This window comes from Oncorhynchus mykiss, chromosome 10 (assembly GCF_013265735.2).
Source record: "Oncorhynchus mykiss isolate Arlee chromosome 10, USDA_OmykA_1.1, whole genome shotgun sequence".
Lineage (NCBI taxonomy): Eukaryota > Metazoa > Chordata > Actinopteri > Salmoniformes > Salmonidae > Oncorhynchus > Oncorhynchus mykiss.
In genome coordinates, this window is record NC_048574.1 from 8,643,865 (window position 1) to 8,661,765 (window position 17,901).

Consider the following 17,901-nt stretch of genomic DNA (forward strand, 5'->3'; position numbering starts at 1 on the left):
TAGTACTGCTAATATCAGGATCCCCTCTAGTAGTACTACTGTATCTGGATCCCCTCTAGTAGTACTGCTGTATCTGGATCCCCTCTAGTAGTACTACTGTATCTGGATCCTCTCTAGTAGTACTACTGTATCTGGATCCCCTCTAGTAGTACTGCTGTATCAGGATCCCCTCTAGTAGTACTGCTGTATCTGGATCCCCTCTAGTAGTACTACTGTATCTGAATCCCCTCTAGTAGTACTGCTGTATCAGGATCCCCTCTAGTAGTACTGCTGTATCTGGATCCCCTCTAGTAGTACTACTGAATCAGGATCCCCTCCAAATGTATTTATAAAGCCCTTCTTACATCAGCAAAGTGCTGTACAGAAACCCAGGCTAAAACCCCAGTAGTACTGATAAATAGTACCAGTAGGGTTTAACACTTCTCTCACATAACACAACCTTTGACTTCACCCCTCTCATCTGTTAAGACTTAGGAAATGTCCTCATTGAGCCTGACATGCCAGGATTATGTGCCCTCCTTTATTCCTCTTTCAAGTCTGCTATCAGTAGCTACAAATGATGCATAAACCATCATAGTCAGGTTTGTGCTCACTTATTTCCGGACAGACACCTATGTGAATTAAAGGCCAATAAAGTCCATTAGGTTGGCTCAGACTTTACAGAAGCAGTTAAGGGAGAACAAAAAGTAGACTTTTGCTATAAGTTTCAAAAGTGATGTGTGACATACCAATGGGCATGATTCATATAATGTGCTCTTTAAAGTGCTGGCCGTCTTATGAACAGCGTACTGGAAAGAGGACAGATCCATAAATGTTCTTCTGCAAGAAAAATGTGCTTGATAATCACCCGGGTTGATTAAGTACAGAGGCTCATCTTTAATGTTTCTTTTTTTTTTTATCTTGAAAGGTCAAACTGAGCAGTGCCTGTAATTTAGCACCACTCCTGTGATGTATGGCTGATTTAGTGTGTGGGCATGATGTCGTGTAAAATAAAAGAGAAGAGTGGAGATCAATTGGGAGCATGCCTATTATACTGTAATGAAACAGGCAGGGAGTGTAGCTCAAACCCTCAACCTTCTGGCCCTCAGCCCTTCCCATGGAACGCCGTTTGGGTCTTTGCACGTAAAAAAAAAAAAAAAAATGTACAAATAAGTCAAATAAGCTTGTTGACCAATCAGGACCTGAATACGTCACATAATAATTTAACACGTTCATATTTTTTTTTTAACTTAGTTATTACACATTGATTACTCGTATTCCACAGTGATTCGCCGCTACGTATGCTATGATGCTGGTAAACGCTCCGCTCCGTAGACCCGCTTCCCCAAGCTCTAGTCTGGGACAGTGCTGGTCATATAAAAAGCTAGCTAGCTGAGGGATGCAAGCAATGATACCCCTAATTTATAAAACAGGTCTTATTTGATTAATAATGTTCAGACCTACCTATGTGAAGTTAACCATAATAAGGATGAGCCACAGTAGTGGAATTTGCAGTTCGCATTCAACATTTTATTTATTTATTTATTTATTTCACCTTTATTTAACCAGGTAGGCAAGTTGAGAACAAGTTCTCATTTACAATTGCGACCTGGCCAAGATAAAGCAAAGCAGTTCGACACATACAACGACACAGAGTTACACATGGAGTAAAACAAACATACAGTCAATAATACAGTATAAACAAGTCTATATACGATGTGAGCAAATGAGGTGAGATAAGGGAGGTAAAGGCAAAAAGGCCATGGTGGCAAAGTAGATACAATATAGCAAGTAAAACACTGGAATGGTAGATTTGCAATGGGAGAATGTGCAAAGTAGAAATAAAAATAATGGGGGTGCAAAGGAGCATAATAAATAAATAAATAAAATACAGTAGGGAAAGAGGTAGTTGTTTGGGCTAAATTATAGGTGGGCTATGTACAGGTGCAGTAATCTGTGAGCTGATCTGACAGTTGGTGCTTAACGCTAGTGAGGAAGATAAGTGTTTCCAGTTTCAGAGATTTTTGTAGTTCGTTCCAGTCATTGGCAGCAGAGAACTGGAAGGAGAGGCAGCCAAATAAATAATTGGTTTTGGGGGTGACTAGAGAGATATACCTGCTGGAGCGTGTGCTACAGGTGGGAGATGCAATGGTGACCAGCGAGCTGAGATAAGGGGGGACTTTACCTAGCAGGGTCTTGTAGATGACATGGAGCCAGTGGGTTTGGCGACGAGTATGAAGCGAGGGCCAGCCAACGAGAGCGTACAGGTCGCAATGGTGGGTAGTATATGGGGCTTTGGTGACAAAACGGATTGCACTGTGATAGACTGCATCCAATTTGTTGAGTAGGGTATTGGAGGCTATTTTGTAAATGACATCGCCAAAGTCGAGGATTGGTAGGATGGTCAGTTTTACAAGGGTATGTTTGGCAGCATGAGTGAAGGATGCTTTGTTGCGAAATAGGAAGCCAATTCTAGATTTAACTTTGGATTGGGGATGTTTGATATGGGTCTGGAAGGAGAGTTTACAGTCTAACCAGACACCTAAGTATTTGTAGTTGTCCACGTATTCTAAGTCGGAGCCGTCCAGAGTAGTAATGTTGGACAGGCGGGTAGGTACAGGTAGCGATCGGTTGAAGAGCATGCATTTAGTTTTACTTGTATTTAAGAGCAATTGGAGGCCACGGAAGGAGAGTTGTATGGCATTGAAGCTTGCCTGGAGGGTTGTTAACACAGTATCCAAAGAAGGGCCAGAAGTATACAGAATGGTGTCGTCTGCATAGAGGTGGATCAGAGACTCACCAGCAGCAAGAGCGACCTCATTGATGTATACAGAGAAGAGAGTCGGTCCAAGAATTGAACCCTGTGGCACCCCCATAGAGACTGCCAGAGGTCCGGACAGCAGACCCTCCGATTTGACACACTGAACTCTATCAGATAAGTAGTTGGTGAACCAGGCGAGGCAATCATTTGAGAAACCAAGGCTGTCGAGTCTGCCGATGAGGATGTGGTGATTGACAGAGTCGAAAGCCTTGGACAGATCAATGAATACGGCTGCACAGTAATGTTTCTTATCGATGGCGGTTAAGATATCATTTAGGACCTTGAGCGTGGCTGAGGTGCACCCATGACCAGCTCTGAAACCAGATTGCATAGCAGAGAAGGTATGGTGAGATTCGAAATGGTCGGTAATCTGTTTGTTGACTTGGCTTTCGAAGACCTTAGAAAGGCATGGTAGGATAGATATAGGTCTGTAACAGGTTGGGTCAAGAGTGTCACCCCCTTTGAAGAGGGGGATGACCGCAGCTGCTTTCCAATCTTTGGGAATCTCAGACGACACGAAAGAGAGGTTGAACAGGCTAGTAATAGGGGTGGCAACAATTTTGGCAGATAATTTTAGAAAGAAAGGGTCCAGATTGTCTAGCCCGGCTGATTTGTAGGGGTCCAGATTTTGCAGCTCATTCAGAACATCAGCTGAGCAGATTTGGGAGAAGGAGAAATGGGGAAGGCTTGGGCGAGTTGTTGTGGGGGGTGCAGTGCTGTTGACCGGGGTAGGAGTAGCCAGGTGGAAAGCATGGCCAGCCGTAGAAAAATGCTTATTGAAATTCTCAATTATGGTGGATTTATCAGTGGTGACAGTGTTTCCTATCTTCAGTGCAGTGGGCAGCTGGGAGGAGGGGTTCTTATTCTCCATGGACTTTACAGTGTCCCAGAACTTTTTTGAGTTAGTGTTGCAGAAAACACATTTCTGCTTGAAAAAGCTAGCCTTGGCTTTTCTAACTGCCTGTGTATAATGGTTTCTAGCTTCCCTGAACAGCTGCATATCACGGGGGCTGTTTGATGCTAATGCAGAACGCCATAGGATGTTTTTTTGTTGGTTAAGGGCAGTCAGGTCTGGGGAGAACCAAGGGCTATATCTATTCCTGGTTCTAAATTTCTTGAATGGGGCATGTTTATTTAAGATGGTTAGGAAGGCATTTAAAAAAAATATCCAGGCATCCTCTACTGACGGGATGAGATCAATATCCTTCCAGGATACCCCGGCCAGGTCGATTAGAAAGGCCTGCTCGCTGAAGTGTTTCAGGGAGCGTTTTACAGTGATGAGTGGAGGTCGTTTGACCATTACGGATGCAGGCAATGAGGCAGTGATCGCTGAGATCTTGGTTGAAAACAGCAGAGGTGTATTTAGAGGGCAAGTTGGTTAGGATGATATCTATGAGGGTGCCCGTGTTTAAGGCTTTGGGGAGGTACCTGGTAGGTTCATTGATAATTTGTGTGAGGTTGAGGGCATCAAGTTTAGATTGTAGGATGGCTGGGGTGTTAAGCATGTTCCAATTTAGGTTGCCTAGCAGCACAAGCTCTGAAGACAGATGGGGGGCAATCAGTTCACATATGGTGTCCAGAGCACAGCTGGGGGCAGAGGGTGGTCTATAGCAGGCGGCAACGGTGAGAGACTTGTTTTTAGAGAGGTGGATTTTTAAAAGTAGAAGTTCAAATTGTTTGGGTACAGACCTGGATAGTAGGACAGAACTCTGCAGGCTATTTTTGCAGTAGATTGCAACACCGTCCCCTTTGGCAGTTCTATCTTGTCTGAAAATGTTGTAGTTTGGAATTAAAATGTCTGAATTTTTGGTGGTCTTCCTAAGCCAGGATTCAGACACAGCTAGAACATCCGGGTTGGCAGAGTGTGCTAAAGCAGTGAATAGAACAAACTTAGGGAGGAGGCTTCTAATGTTAACATGCATGAAACCAAGGCTATTACGGTTACAGAAGTCGTCAAAAGAGAGCGCCTGGGGAATAGGAGTGGAGCTAGGCACTGCAGGGCCTGGATTCACCTCTACATCGCCAGATGAACAGAGTAGTAGTAGAATAAGGGTGCGGCTAAAAGCAATAAGAATTGGTCGTTTAGAACGTCTGGAACAGAGAGTAAAAGGAGGTTTCTGGGGGCGATAAAATAGCATCAAGGTATAATGTACAGACAAAGGTAAGGTAGGATGTGAATACAGTGGAGGTAAACCTAGGTATTGAGTGATGAAGAGAGAGATATTGTCTCTAGAAACATCATTGAAACCAGGAGATGTCATTGCATGTGTGGGTGGTGGAACTAATAGGTTGGATAAGGTATAATGAGCAGGACTAGAGGCTCTACAGTGAAATAAGCCAATAAACACTAACCAGAACAGCAATGGACAAGGCACATTGACATGAATGAGAGGCATGCTCAGTCGAGTGATCAAAAGGGTACAGTGAGTGGAGAGGTTGGTTGGGGGTCACGGCGATTTAGACAGCTAAATCGGTAGCAAGCTAGCATAGGAGCAAGCTAGCATAAGATGGAGGTCTGTTATTAGCCAACTCTCTTGTTCCGTCAGTAGATTAGTGGGTTTCCGTGTGGTAGAGGGGATGAATCCAAATCACACAACAACAACAAAAATAAAAACAATAGATATAGTTATAGAGGCCCAAGAAGAAAAATAAATCAATAAATAAAAATAAAATAAAAATTGTCCGATTGTCTATTCAGATAGCAGCCGATAAGATAGCCAACGGCTAGCAGGCCGCAGATGAGCGCCCAGTCAACGTTGCGCCGGAGGAGCCAGCCAGACAGTTCCCTCGGGTAGACAACGTCGGCAGTCTAGCCGTGAAGGCCCGGTGGGGCTCCGCGTAGGCAGCAAAACGGGTCCGGATAGGTGACTGCAGCCCAGGAGTGATTGATGGAACTCTTCAGCTGGCTAGCTCCGGAACAATTGATGTTAGCTCCGGAATCGACGAAAGCCGATGGTCACACGGTTAGCAGCTAGCTAGCTGCGAGATCCAGGCATGGACGTCCAGAGCCAGCGGCCGAAATCCAGGGACATGGAGAGAAAAATTGGTCCGATATGTTCCGCTCCGAGCCGCGCTGCGCTGCACCGCGCCGTACAAAACTGGTGATAGATTCTCGAGCCAAAGGACAGCCGATGACCCCAAACCGTGGTCAGCTGAGTACCAACGATTAGCCAGTAAATAAGCTAACTAGCTTCTGAACTAGCCCCTGAACCAGCTTCAGAGTAGCTTCTGGACCAGCTTCTGGCTAGCTCCCGGCTAGCTTCTGGCTAATTTCTGGCTAGCCTCTCGGAGGATCACAGATCTGAGGTAAATAATACTTTTTTTATATAAATATAAATTGGTGAAACGGATTGCAGGAGAGTGTTCTGAAGATGAGTTTTTGGAAAATTTAAAATGTATGTGAAAAAAAAGTTGTAAATATATATATATACGGGACACGACAGGACGAGGACAAAAAATACGTCTGAACTGCTATGCCATCTTGGGAGAGAGGAAAAAAAATAAAAGTATCTAATTGAAAGTGATGCAAATTAATACATATAGTGGAATCATTCCATAATGGAACAGATCATGTTGTTATATAAATTAAACTAAAGACAATAATATGTTAATTTGACAAAAATCTGATAACAGAGGACTTTGGGGGAAAAAGCACTTTGCTACTGAGTAGACTGATACCCCATTTCATTGATCCCTAATCCTTAGGTAAAGCTGTACAGTGCAATACGAATATCAATACGCACAATAGGCTGACTGGGGAGGTGATTTCCCACAGTCAAAGTCTCGCAATAAGAGCTACGAAGCTAATATTTGAATAAACTCTTCACAGTTGTGTTCAGTGGGTGTCACCGAGTAGACTGATACCCTATTTCATTGCTCCACATTCCAATACTCTAACCTTGTTTAACATTATCTAGTCAAATTATGGCATGATTCCACCAATTTCAAACATATGAATCACTTTCACCACGGGGCCTTTATTTTGAAGACGCCCTGCAAAGTCCACTATTGTGGCTAAACGTTTTTGTGGCTAACTTCACAACACATAACCCGGTCGGTCGGGTCAAGTCTCACTAGTCAGATGAAACTCGCTGGCTGCTTAACGTTAGCTTTGGGCGAAATAGTTAAGTAGCTGGCTACCTAGTTATATTCATGAACTGAAATTTGATTTAAATAGGAGAACAACAAGTCGCTACCTAGCTAATACTTACTCACATGGATTCCTTAATCATTGCTAAGAACTTTGAAAAATGACAGCAGTTTTACAGGTCATTGTTTCCAGTCTGGTTGCATTGGTGCTAGCCAGCTACCGCAGAAGTTACTAATATCATCTGTATCTAAGATATTTTGAAACATTTTTGATCCTGATCTTATTTTAAATGCTCACACAGACGTTTTCCCATTAGATCGGACAGACAATGTGTTATCACCAACGGGGTTTTGTAAACGCATCGTGGCCGGTGTGTGTGCGTATTTGATGTGTATATTTTTTGTGACACGCAAAGACCCAAATAATGTTCCATACATGCCAGCCATCAACTGTGCCACAAAAACATGCTCAAGTGTTAGTGTTTAAATACTGGAGAGTTGAGACCAAATCACGGACGCTGGACAGAGTGGATTTCAGTTGTAACAAAAGACAGTTTTAATGAGTCAAAGATATCTTGTCCCGCAGTTTTACGTGCACGGATCTAGTTCATATAACTCGGCAAGGAGTCAGGTGAAAAAGAGGCCTTATACAAAGGTTACATTCATTTTTATACATAGAATAAAGTAGGTGGAGTCTTGTCGTTTTAGTCTTCTGACTGGTCACAAAGGGTTGGAGGCGGGCCTTGCTCTAGCCAGAGCGGGCCCCATTGGTGCACAGCAAAAGTTCTTTGCTCTTTGGACCGGCCAGTAGAGGGGGATGAGATGTGTGTTTATACAAGGAGATATTTGTGTGTCTGGAAATCTGATACAGGAGAGCAGAGGGGGTCGTGAAAGAAGAGAACAGAGGGGGTCAGTCTTATGGCTGGGTGTATGTGTTCTTGCGATGGAATGTCTTTGTTTATATGAGCTATGTGTATGAATATTTATATAACACAAGTAGCAGTGTCGATATCCGGAGCTTATAAACCTGTACCTACAATACACTAGTTATACATTTTCTATGAACGAGAAAAATAAAAAATAAAAATCTCTTGTACAAAAGGCTGTGAAGTATTTATAGTTAATCATATCTATCAGAGCTGTAGCTCCGGCCACCGGTGTAGTGGAGCAGAGCATGCTGGTCGAGCTCAGAGAAGAGAATCAGCTAGAGAGCAGTCAAATGACAGAAAGTACCAATCATCCTTGTGTTTTCCCTCCAGTTAGCTTTCATTGTGTTAGTCATTGCCAGTGTGCGTCCTTGTTGATAGCTTATGACTGAAGATGCACTCTGCTATGATGATGTCATATGTATAGTAATGCTAATTGATAGTTCCTACAGCCAGCAAGCAACCCATGCAACCTCAAACTGTTCACACCCCTCAAATTTGCAGTTTTAAAGCTAATTTCCTGCAAATCTACACATTTTCAATGGGGCAGTGATTTTTAAAAATGTTTTCAAAGTTAATTTCCTGTAATTCTATGCATTCTTCCATCTCTTATGTGTGTTTATATGATACCAGGGGTCGAAGCCTGACCTGTCCACCAGTTGAGTGTGTAGGGTATAGGATAATATCCCCCATTGCATCGTTTATATGCCCTGTAACTGCATAGGTGTATGGTACATCATGATATGGGCATTACATTGTATTTCACTGTTTAGAGGTGAAAAGTTCATTGTGCGGTTGTAGCCCTGTACTGGAGACGATGACGCTCTGCTTTGAAGTACACTTGCGGGCTGCCAGCCCTTTTGATTTCAAAGGAGGGCAGTCACAGTCACGTTGTACTGCTCTGTGTAATGGATGTGAAACGGCTAGCTTAGTTAGCGGTGTTCGCGCTAAATAGCGTTTCAATCGGTGACGTCACTTGCTCTGAGACCTTGAAGTAGTAGTTCCCCTCTGCTCTGCAAGGGCCGCGGCTTTTGTGGAGCGAAGGGTAACGATGCTTCGTGGGTGACTGTTGATGATGTGTGCAGAGAGTCCCTGGTTCGCACCCGGGTATGGGCGAGGGCACGGTCTAAAGTTATACTGTTACATCTGCATTAAGTCATCATAGTCATGTTATAGCCATGCATATTGTTTATAAGAGATGGAAATTGGAAATTGTATTCTGTCATTCACTAGTGTATCTTTATGTATTTCTTTATTTGCAGACAATACACACACACACACGCACACACGCACACAAGCACACACGCACACAAACACACCCGAGCCACTGCCTGTTCACCCCGCTACCATCCAGAAGGCTTGGTCAGTACAGGTGCATCAAAGCTGGGACCGAGAGACTGAAAAATATCTTCTATCTCCAGGCCATCAGACTGTTAAACAGCTATCACTAACATAGAGAAGCTGCTGCCAACATACAGACTTGAAATCATTGGCCACTTTAATTAATGGATCACTAGTCACTTTAATAATGTTTACATATCTTGCATTACTCATCTCATGTGTATAGACTGTATTTTATTGCATCTTGCCTATGCCGCTCTGTCATTGCTCATCTATGTATTTATATGTATATATTCTTATTCCCTTCCTTTACTTAGATTTGTGTATTAGGTAGTTGTTGTGGAATTGTTAGATTACTTGTTAGATATTACTGCACTGTCGGGAACTAGAAGCACAAGCATTTCACTACACTCACATTAACATCTGCTAACCATGTGTATGTGACCAATAACATCTGCTAACCGTGTGGATGTGACCAATAACATCTGCTAACCATGTGTATGTGACCAATAACATCTGCTAACCATGTGTATGTGACCAATAACATCTGCTAACCGTGTGTATGTGACCAATAACATCTGCTAACCATGTGTATGTGACCAATAAAATTTGATTTGATTTGACACACACACATTTTGGTTAAAGTTGCCAGTTGCCAGACCCCTATGTGCGTTATTTTAGGACAGAACACATAAGGTAAAACTTAACCTAAAGAATATACAGTCCACCCAAGTCCTCACTTACAACTCTCATGTGTAACTTTAAAACAGCAAACAAACAATAAAGAACAGCGAATATGTGTTTTGATCTTACTAGTTGTTCTGTAGTTAAAGTACAGTACAGTCAATGTGATGTTTGCTTCATCACGGGTTTTCTCTCCCACTAATGCTATATTGAATGTATAGCTGAATGTTTTCTCCACACTAATGCTATATTGAATGTATAGCTGAATGTTTGCCTAGTTGCGCTTCGAGGCATTCTAGGAACGTACGGTTAAGGAGCTAATGTGCAAGGTTCTTCAGCTGCGCATGGAACAACATTCACATATAGAGAACATGTCAACCCTGAGAGATGCCATCTGGGATATTACCTTCTCCTTCACTGTTGGAGGGAAATATAACGGCCTTTACTTGGATCTCTGTGAGATGGTGAATAGTTGGGTAGGTCCTGTTACTTACAGTGGTTCATCAATGTACAGTATGGAGAGACTACACTAATGTGGATCAATTCCAAGAATATTTGTCCTGTTTTTTTTTTTTTTCCCCGTATCCCAAAGATTACTGCCGAGTAGCCAATGGTGGAAAGGGTTGAGCGACAGCTCAACTCAATATCCCGAAGGAAATGTTTAATAGTTATGGGTTACATGTTGATTTAGATTAATTTCATAGGGATTTAAGATTATTATTTTTTTAATCCAATTTAATTAATTTAATGCTTGGCATAAAGCAAGAGGAAGCCCTTATTAACATTTTGGGACAAAAGAGGGACTTGAATGCGTCTTGATGAATTCATTCCAGGGCAGATTGAATAAGGTTACATGTTATTACTTATTCAAATGGACAGTGGCTTTTAAAAATGGGACTAACCAAATGGAGGCAGATATGTACATATCTATAATTTAAATGAAATTGTCATTTTTGACTAATGACTATTTCAAGCAATTATTTCAATTTAATTCTGTGATTAAACCTTTCAGTGGTTCCAAAGTACTCTGTTATTTTTTCTACTGCTTGCCCTCCCATACCACATAATGAAGACCCATCCTAGATTCACTGGTCTTTATATACCACTTCAGAGAAATACGTCCTGAAATGAGAGAAAGGAGGTGGGCTGAAATCATCTCTGATTGTATAGTTATAGGTAGATTCACTGTAATAAGACACGACTTGGCCCAAGGAATCTGAAATTCCATTATGCTATTTTCTACTGTGAACTAGTCTACTGTAAACTAGTCTACTGAGAACTAGTCTACTGTGAACTAGTCTACTGTAAACTAGTCTACTGTAAACTAGTCTACTGTAAACTAGTCTACTGTGAACTAGTCTACTGTGAACTAGTCTACTGTGAACTAGTCTACTGTAAACTAGTCTACTGTAAACTAGTCTACTGTAAACTAGTCTACTGTAAACTAGTCTACTGTAAACTAGTCTACTGTAAACTAGTCTACTGTGAACTAGTCTACTGAGAACTAGTCTACTGTAAACTAGTCTACTGTGAACCCATCTACTGTAAACTAGTCTACTGTAAACTAGTCTACTGTAAACTAGTCTACTGTAAACTAGTCTACTGTAAACTAGTCTACTGTAAACTAGTCTACTGTGAACTAGTCTACTGTGAACTAGTCTACTGTAAACTAGTCTACTGTGAACCCATCTACTGTAAACTAGTCTACTGTAAACTAGCCTACTGTAAACTAGATAACTGTGAACTAGTCTACTGTAAACTAGCCTACTGTGAACTAGTCTACTGTAAACTAGTCTACTGTGAACTAGTCTACTGTAAACTAGTCTACTGTGAACCCATCTACTGTAAACTAGTCTACTGTAAACTAGCCTACTGTAAACTAGATTACTGTGAATTAATCTACTGTGAACTAGTCTACTGTAAAGTAGTCTACTGTAAGTTATCCAAATTATATCCGATGGCTTTATTGTCCAGTCTTTATGTAATTTCCAATTTTCCCCTGATTTACTGAAATGATCCAGCGTGAAATGTGGCTCTAGATTACCTTCTGTGATCATGAGAACACATAGACATTTAAAATGGCAGCACTATTTGAGATAGAGAAAGAGGTCGTATCCATGCCTCTGTGTACACAGCCAGGATGCAGTGATTGATGGCCTACCCAGTCAGCTATGGCATGTTTGTAAGTGTCAGTTACTGTATGTTCAGTTAAATGTACTATAGGCCCATTTGTACTTGGAAAGTAGAAAGCATTAAGTGAGTTCCACCTACCCTACATATTATGATAGAGGTACAGATATTCCTACACGTCATACTGGTGGTCCAAACATGCTGACAGACCCCCCCCCCCCCCCCCCCCCCAGTTCTATTGATAAAATTAAACAATCTGAATATTTTACCATTGATAGCAGCAGATATGGCCAAAGTGACCTTGCTTTCAGAGTGTGCTGTGTCACAAGTAATTACAGACGATTACTCCATTGAAGTGGTTTCTTTCATCCATTTTGTAGTTGACAGTGTCTGCGTTAGAAGAAAATACCAAGAGGTTTAATTGGTTTTGAGAGAACGCAACAGTCGGTGTTTTGAACTGTAAAGGTTAAATAATGAATTATTAATTTTGAACTTTAGCGTAAGATAACGTAGTTTATAACAAAACACAAGCTCAAGATGATAATGGAAGTTTGATGGAGGATAAGCCATGTTACAATGCCAGGTCAGAGAAAGTCCATTGAAACAGCAGAGCACCTAATAAGCATTCTAAATATGATTAACTAAACGATCACTCGCACATCACACACACTAACAAAGATCTTTTAACTGTTTGATCTCATATCATTGGATCTCTCTATTTAAAGGAGTGGTATTTTCATACACAATAATTATCATTGAATTCTGTCCAGGGGTTTAACCAATAATAAAATGTTAGTTTGCCTAGAGCATAAAGACTAGAATAGGGGGGGGGGGGGGGGGGGGGGGGGGGTATTTTGGATGGTGTGAGGTACTCTTCCGTTAGTGTTATTCCGTCAGGAAGGGGATTCATTACTTCAGGAAATGACTTGTAGGGATGATGTTGATCATGTTATTCTACACGATAATCTTAACCCTGCGGGCGAGGAGACTGTGATTGGTATTTCATCAATACCAGGAACTTGTGATGAACGGCTCACTCGTACAGTATATGAGTGATAGGTTCCTGTCAACATTTCCTCCTTTTTTCAAGAACTGCTGCAGTTGAAGGTTTAAAAAATATATATAAATATATATATAAATATATATATAAATATATATAAATATATACACAACGTATAAAACAAAAAAATGACTCATAAATTGAACTGCCTCAATCGACGAGGTCACTCAATGACCTCAGCTAAGCCAAAAGTACATGATATCAACATCAAATCACATGTTATTCGTCACATACACACGGTTAGCAGATGTTAACGCGAGTGTAGCGAAATGCTTGTGCTTCTAGTTCCGACAACGCAGTAATAACCAACGAGTAATCTAACCCTAACAATTCCAAAACTACTACCTTATACACACAAGTGTAAAGGGATAAAGAATGTGTACATAAAGATATATGAATGAGTGATGGTACAGAACGGCTTAGGCAAGATGCAGTAGGTGGTATCGAGTACAGTATATACATATACATATGAGATGAGTAATGTAGGGTATGTAAACATTGTATTAAATAGCATAGTTTAAAGTGGCTAGTGATACATGTATTACATAAAGATGCAGTAGATGATATAGAGTACAGTATATACATATACATATGAGATGAGTAATGTAGGGTATGTAAACATTATATTAAGTAGCATTGTTACATATCACTGCTGCCATTAGATGCCACTGGGTAGTTTTCTCTGTAAACCGAAACTGGACGTGTGTTTTCTTGGTTTCATTGAATCCATTCTCGGTCCTTTGCAACCTTGAAAGTGGCAGTCTGTGTTTGGCCACGTTTGAATTCTCGAGATTCAAGTCAAATGATCAAGTGTGCATCTATCTGAGGTTTTTGTCAGTCTTGTGAAGCTAATAGCACTGTAATTAGTCACCGTTGACTCATAATTACCAACATGTCTTTGTCAATGCTACTTGATTATGCAACATGCACTAATTATTAATTAGCCATCATTCCCCAACTTCCACAGTGATTAGAGTTGTGCTCAAACTTGCTTGTCGAGATGTGACTAAGTAACAGAGACGTTGTTTTGACAGCCTCAAGGTTGAACGTTACGCTACGGGATCTATAGCTACTATTTCAGTTCTTCAGATTGAGACAGGAAGTCAGCGGATTTAGCAGTATCTCCAAGTTAGTGGCTTTAGCAGTGTATCCAAGTTAGCGTCTTTAGCAGTGTATCCAAGTTAGCGGCTTTAGCAGTATCTCCAAGTCAGCGGCTTTAGCAGTGTCTCCAAGATAGCGGCTTTAGCAGTATCTCCAAGTCAGCGGCTTTAGCAGTATCTCCAAGTTAGCGGCTTTAGCAGTATCTCCAAGTTAGCGGCTTTAGCAGTATCTCCAAGTTAGCGGCTTTAGCAGTGTATCCAAGTTAGCGGCTTTAGCAGTATCTCCAAGTCAGCGGCTTTAGCAGTATCTCCAAGTTAGCGGCTTTACCAGTATCTCCAAGTTAGCGGCTTTAGCAGTATCTCCAAGTTAGCGGCTTTAGCATTATCTCCAAGTTAGCGGCTTTAGCAGTGTCTCCAAGTTAGCGGCTTTAGCAGTGTCTCCAAGTTAGCGACTTTAGCAGTGTATCCAAGTTAGCGGCTTTAGCAGTGTATCCAAGTTAGCGGATTTAGCAGTATCTCCAAGTTAGCGGCTTTAGCAGTGTATCCAAGTTAGCGGCTTTAGCAGTGTATCCAAGTTAGCGGCTTTAGCAGTGTCTCCAAGTTAGCGGCTTTAGCATTGTCTCCAAGTTAGCGGCTTTAGCAGTGTCTCCAAGTTAGCGGCTTTAGCAGTGTATCTGAAGAACAACAGCAAAGGGCCTTGTGAAGATACTGGATACTGGAAACAGGTTCAAAAGTATCTATAGCCACAGTAAAACAAATCCCGCTCAGCAAGGAAGAAGCTACAGCTCCAAACCCGCCATAAAAAAGCCAGACGACGGTTTGAAACTGCACATGGGGACAAAGATGTTACTTTTTGGAGAATTGTCCTCTGGTCTGATGAAACAAAAATAGAACTGTTTGGCCATAATGACCACCGTTGTATTTGGAGGAAAAAGGGGAGGCTTGCAAGCCGAAGAACACCATCCCAACCGTGAAGCACTGCGGTGGCAGCATCATGTTGTGCTTTGCTGCAGGAGGGACTGGTGCACTTCACAAAATAGATGGCGTCATGAGGCAGGAAAATTATGTGGATATATTGAAGCAACATCTCAAGACGTCAGTCAGAAAGTTAAAGCTTGGTCGCAAATGGGTCTTCCAAATGGACAATTACCCCAAGCATACTTCCAAAGTTGTGGCAAAATGGCTTAAGGACAGCAAAGTCAAGCTATTAGAGTTTAAATGTAGTTGTCTAAGGTGTATTTAAACTTCCGACTTCAACTGTATATAAACTGGCAATGCAAATGAGGCCATCAGTGCGATTCAGCTTTTCATGATGAGCTTCGCTCTCACTTGGCATTCTGCTGTTGGCCATCTCTCGTAAGTGTCAGGGAATTGAGTAGACTTCAAGGGGCCTGTCATCAATCATTTTCAGCACATCAAATTAACTTTTTACATACACCCACCCTTTCCGTCTCTCTTCCTCTTCTCTCGCTGTCTTCCTCTTCTCTCGCTGTCTTCCTCTTCTCTCACTCTCTTCCTCTTCTCTCTCTGTCTTCCTCTTCTCTTGCTCTCTTCCTTTCCTACAGCTCTCTTCCTCTTCTCTGTCTCTCTTCCTCTTCTTTCACTCTCTTCCTCTCCTCTCTGTCTCCTCTTCTTGTCTCTGTCCTTTTCCTTTTCATCTCTTCTTTCCCCTCTCCCCATCTCTGGAGGTCGATGTTGTGTAGCTTGACTACTTTAATCAATCTCTTAACATACATTTCATTTAGAAAAGAAGTGACATTGAGAACAAACTGTTCAGGTCCATCACTGCAGACTTTGTCAATAGAGAGAACAAGAGTGGTCCTCTGGGTTAGACGTCTGTGGATCTCTCACTGAAGTCAGAACCCAGTTTGTGATACGTAGAGGTCAGAGGTCAGAACCCAGTTTGTGATACGTAGAGGTCGGAACCCAGTTTGTGATACGTAGAGGTCACAGGTCAGAACCCAGTTTGTGATACGTAGAGGTCAGAACCCAGTTTGTGATGCGTAGAGGTCAGAACCCAGTTTGTGATGCGTAGAGGTCAGAACCCAGTTTGTGATACGTAGAGGTCAGAGGTCAGAACCCAGTTTGTGATACGTAGAGGTCAGAACCCAGTTTGTGATACGTAGAGGTCAGAGGTCAGAACCCAGTTTGTGATGCGTAGAGGTCAGAACCCCGTTTGTGATACGTAGAGGTCAGAGGTCAGAACCCAGTTTGTGATGCGTAGAGGTCAGAACCCAGTTTGTGATACGTAGAGGTCAGAACCCAGTTTGTGATACGTAGAGGTCAGAACCCAGTTTGTGATACGTAGAGGTCAGAGGTCAGAACCCAGTTTGTGATGCGTAGAGGTCAGAACCCAGTTTGTGATACGTAGAGGTCAGAGGTCAGAACCCAGTTTGTGATGCGTAGAGGTCAGAACCCAGTTTGTGATACGTAGAGGTCAGAGGTCAGAACCCAGTTTGTGATGCGTAGAGGTCAGAACCCCGTTTGTGATACGTAGAGGTCAGAGGTCAGAACCCAGTTTGTGATGCGTAGAGGTCAGAACCCAGTTTGTGATACGTAGAGGTCAGAGGTCAGAACCCAGTTTGTGATACGTAGAGGTCAGAACCCAGTTTGTGATACGTAGAGGTCAGAACCCAGTTTGTGATACGTAGAGGTCAGAGGTCAGAACCCAGTTTGTGATGCGTAGAGGTCAGAACCCAGTTTGTGATACGTAGAGGTCAGAGGTCAGAACCCAGTTTGTGATGCGTAGAGGTCAGAACCCAGTTTGTGATACGTAGAGGTCAGAGGTCAGAACCCAGTTTGTGATGCGTAGAGGTCAGAACCCAGTTTGTGATACGTAGAGGTCAGAGGTCAGAACCCAGTTTGTGATACGTAGAGGTCAGAACCCAGTTTGTGATACGTAGAGGTCAGAACCCAGACAGGAGAGCTTTAGAAGAACATTACAGTGATGCAATTGTTACTATAGTTACAAGTAAAAGACTTTGGAAAGTGTCTAAGTGCTTTGTGTTCAACATCTTTGTTCCAACATGGATCCAATAGAAAGGGCAAACAGCGTTGCTTGCTGTTTGGGGTTTTAAGCTGGGTTTCTGTACATCAGTTTGTGACATCGGCTGATGTAAAATAAATAAAAAGGGCTTTATAAATACATTTGATGGATTGATGTTTACCAACTGTCCAATTTCACAACTTGGAAGGTTTGTGACAGTGTTACCTTTCAAAAACGGTCAACTCTCTATGTTTTATTGGCAAGAATGGCAGGAAATCTGTCCGTTTGCATGACAAGTGTTTTCTAAAGGATTTCTAGTTTCTAGTCGGCTGTCCACTCACATGCAATTAGTCTACAAAGTAATACTTGCCCTAAAATAATTTTGAACATTTAAAATGTTAGTCACAATCAGATATTTGGTCCTACCATTAGATAATAAAAACTAAAAAAATTCCACAGTTTACTTACGCTACAACGCTTAAACCACTGGAAAAGGTCAGTCTATTGTCCTTGCAGTTTAGACACTGTAACCGTGGCCACATGAAACAGACTCGGACCTGTGTGCTCGGTCTACACCAGACAGACCTGTGTGATCGGTCTACACCAGACAGACCTGTGTGATCGGTCTACACCAGACAGACCTGTGTGATCGGTCTACACCAGACAGACCTGTGTGATCGGTCTACACCAGACAGACCTGTGTGATCGGTCTACACCAGACAGACCTGTGTGATCGGTCTACACCAGACAGACCTGTGTGATCGGTCTACACCAGACAGACCTGT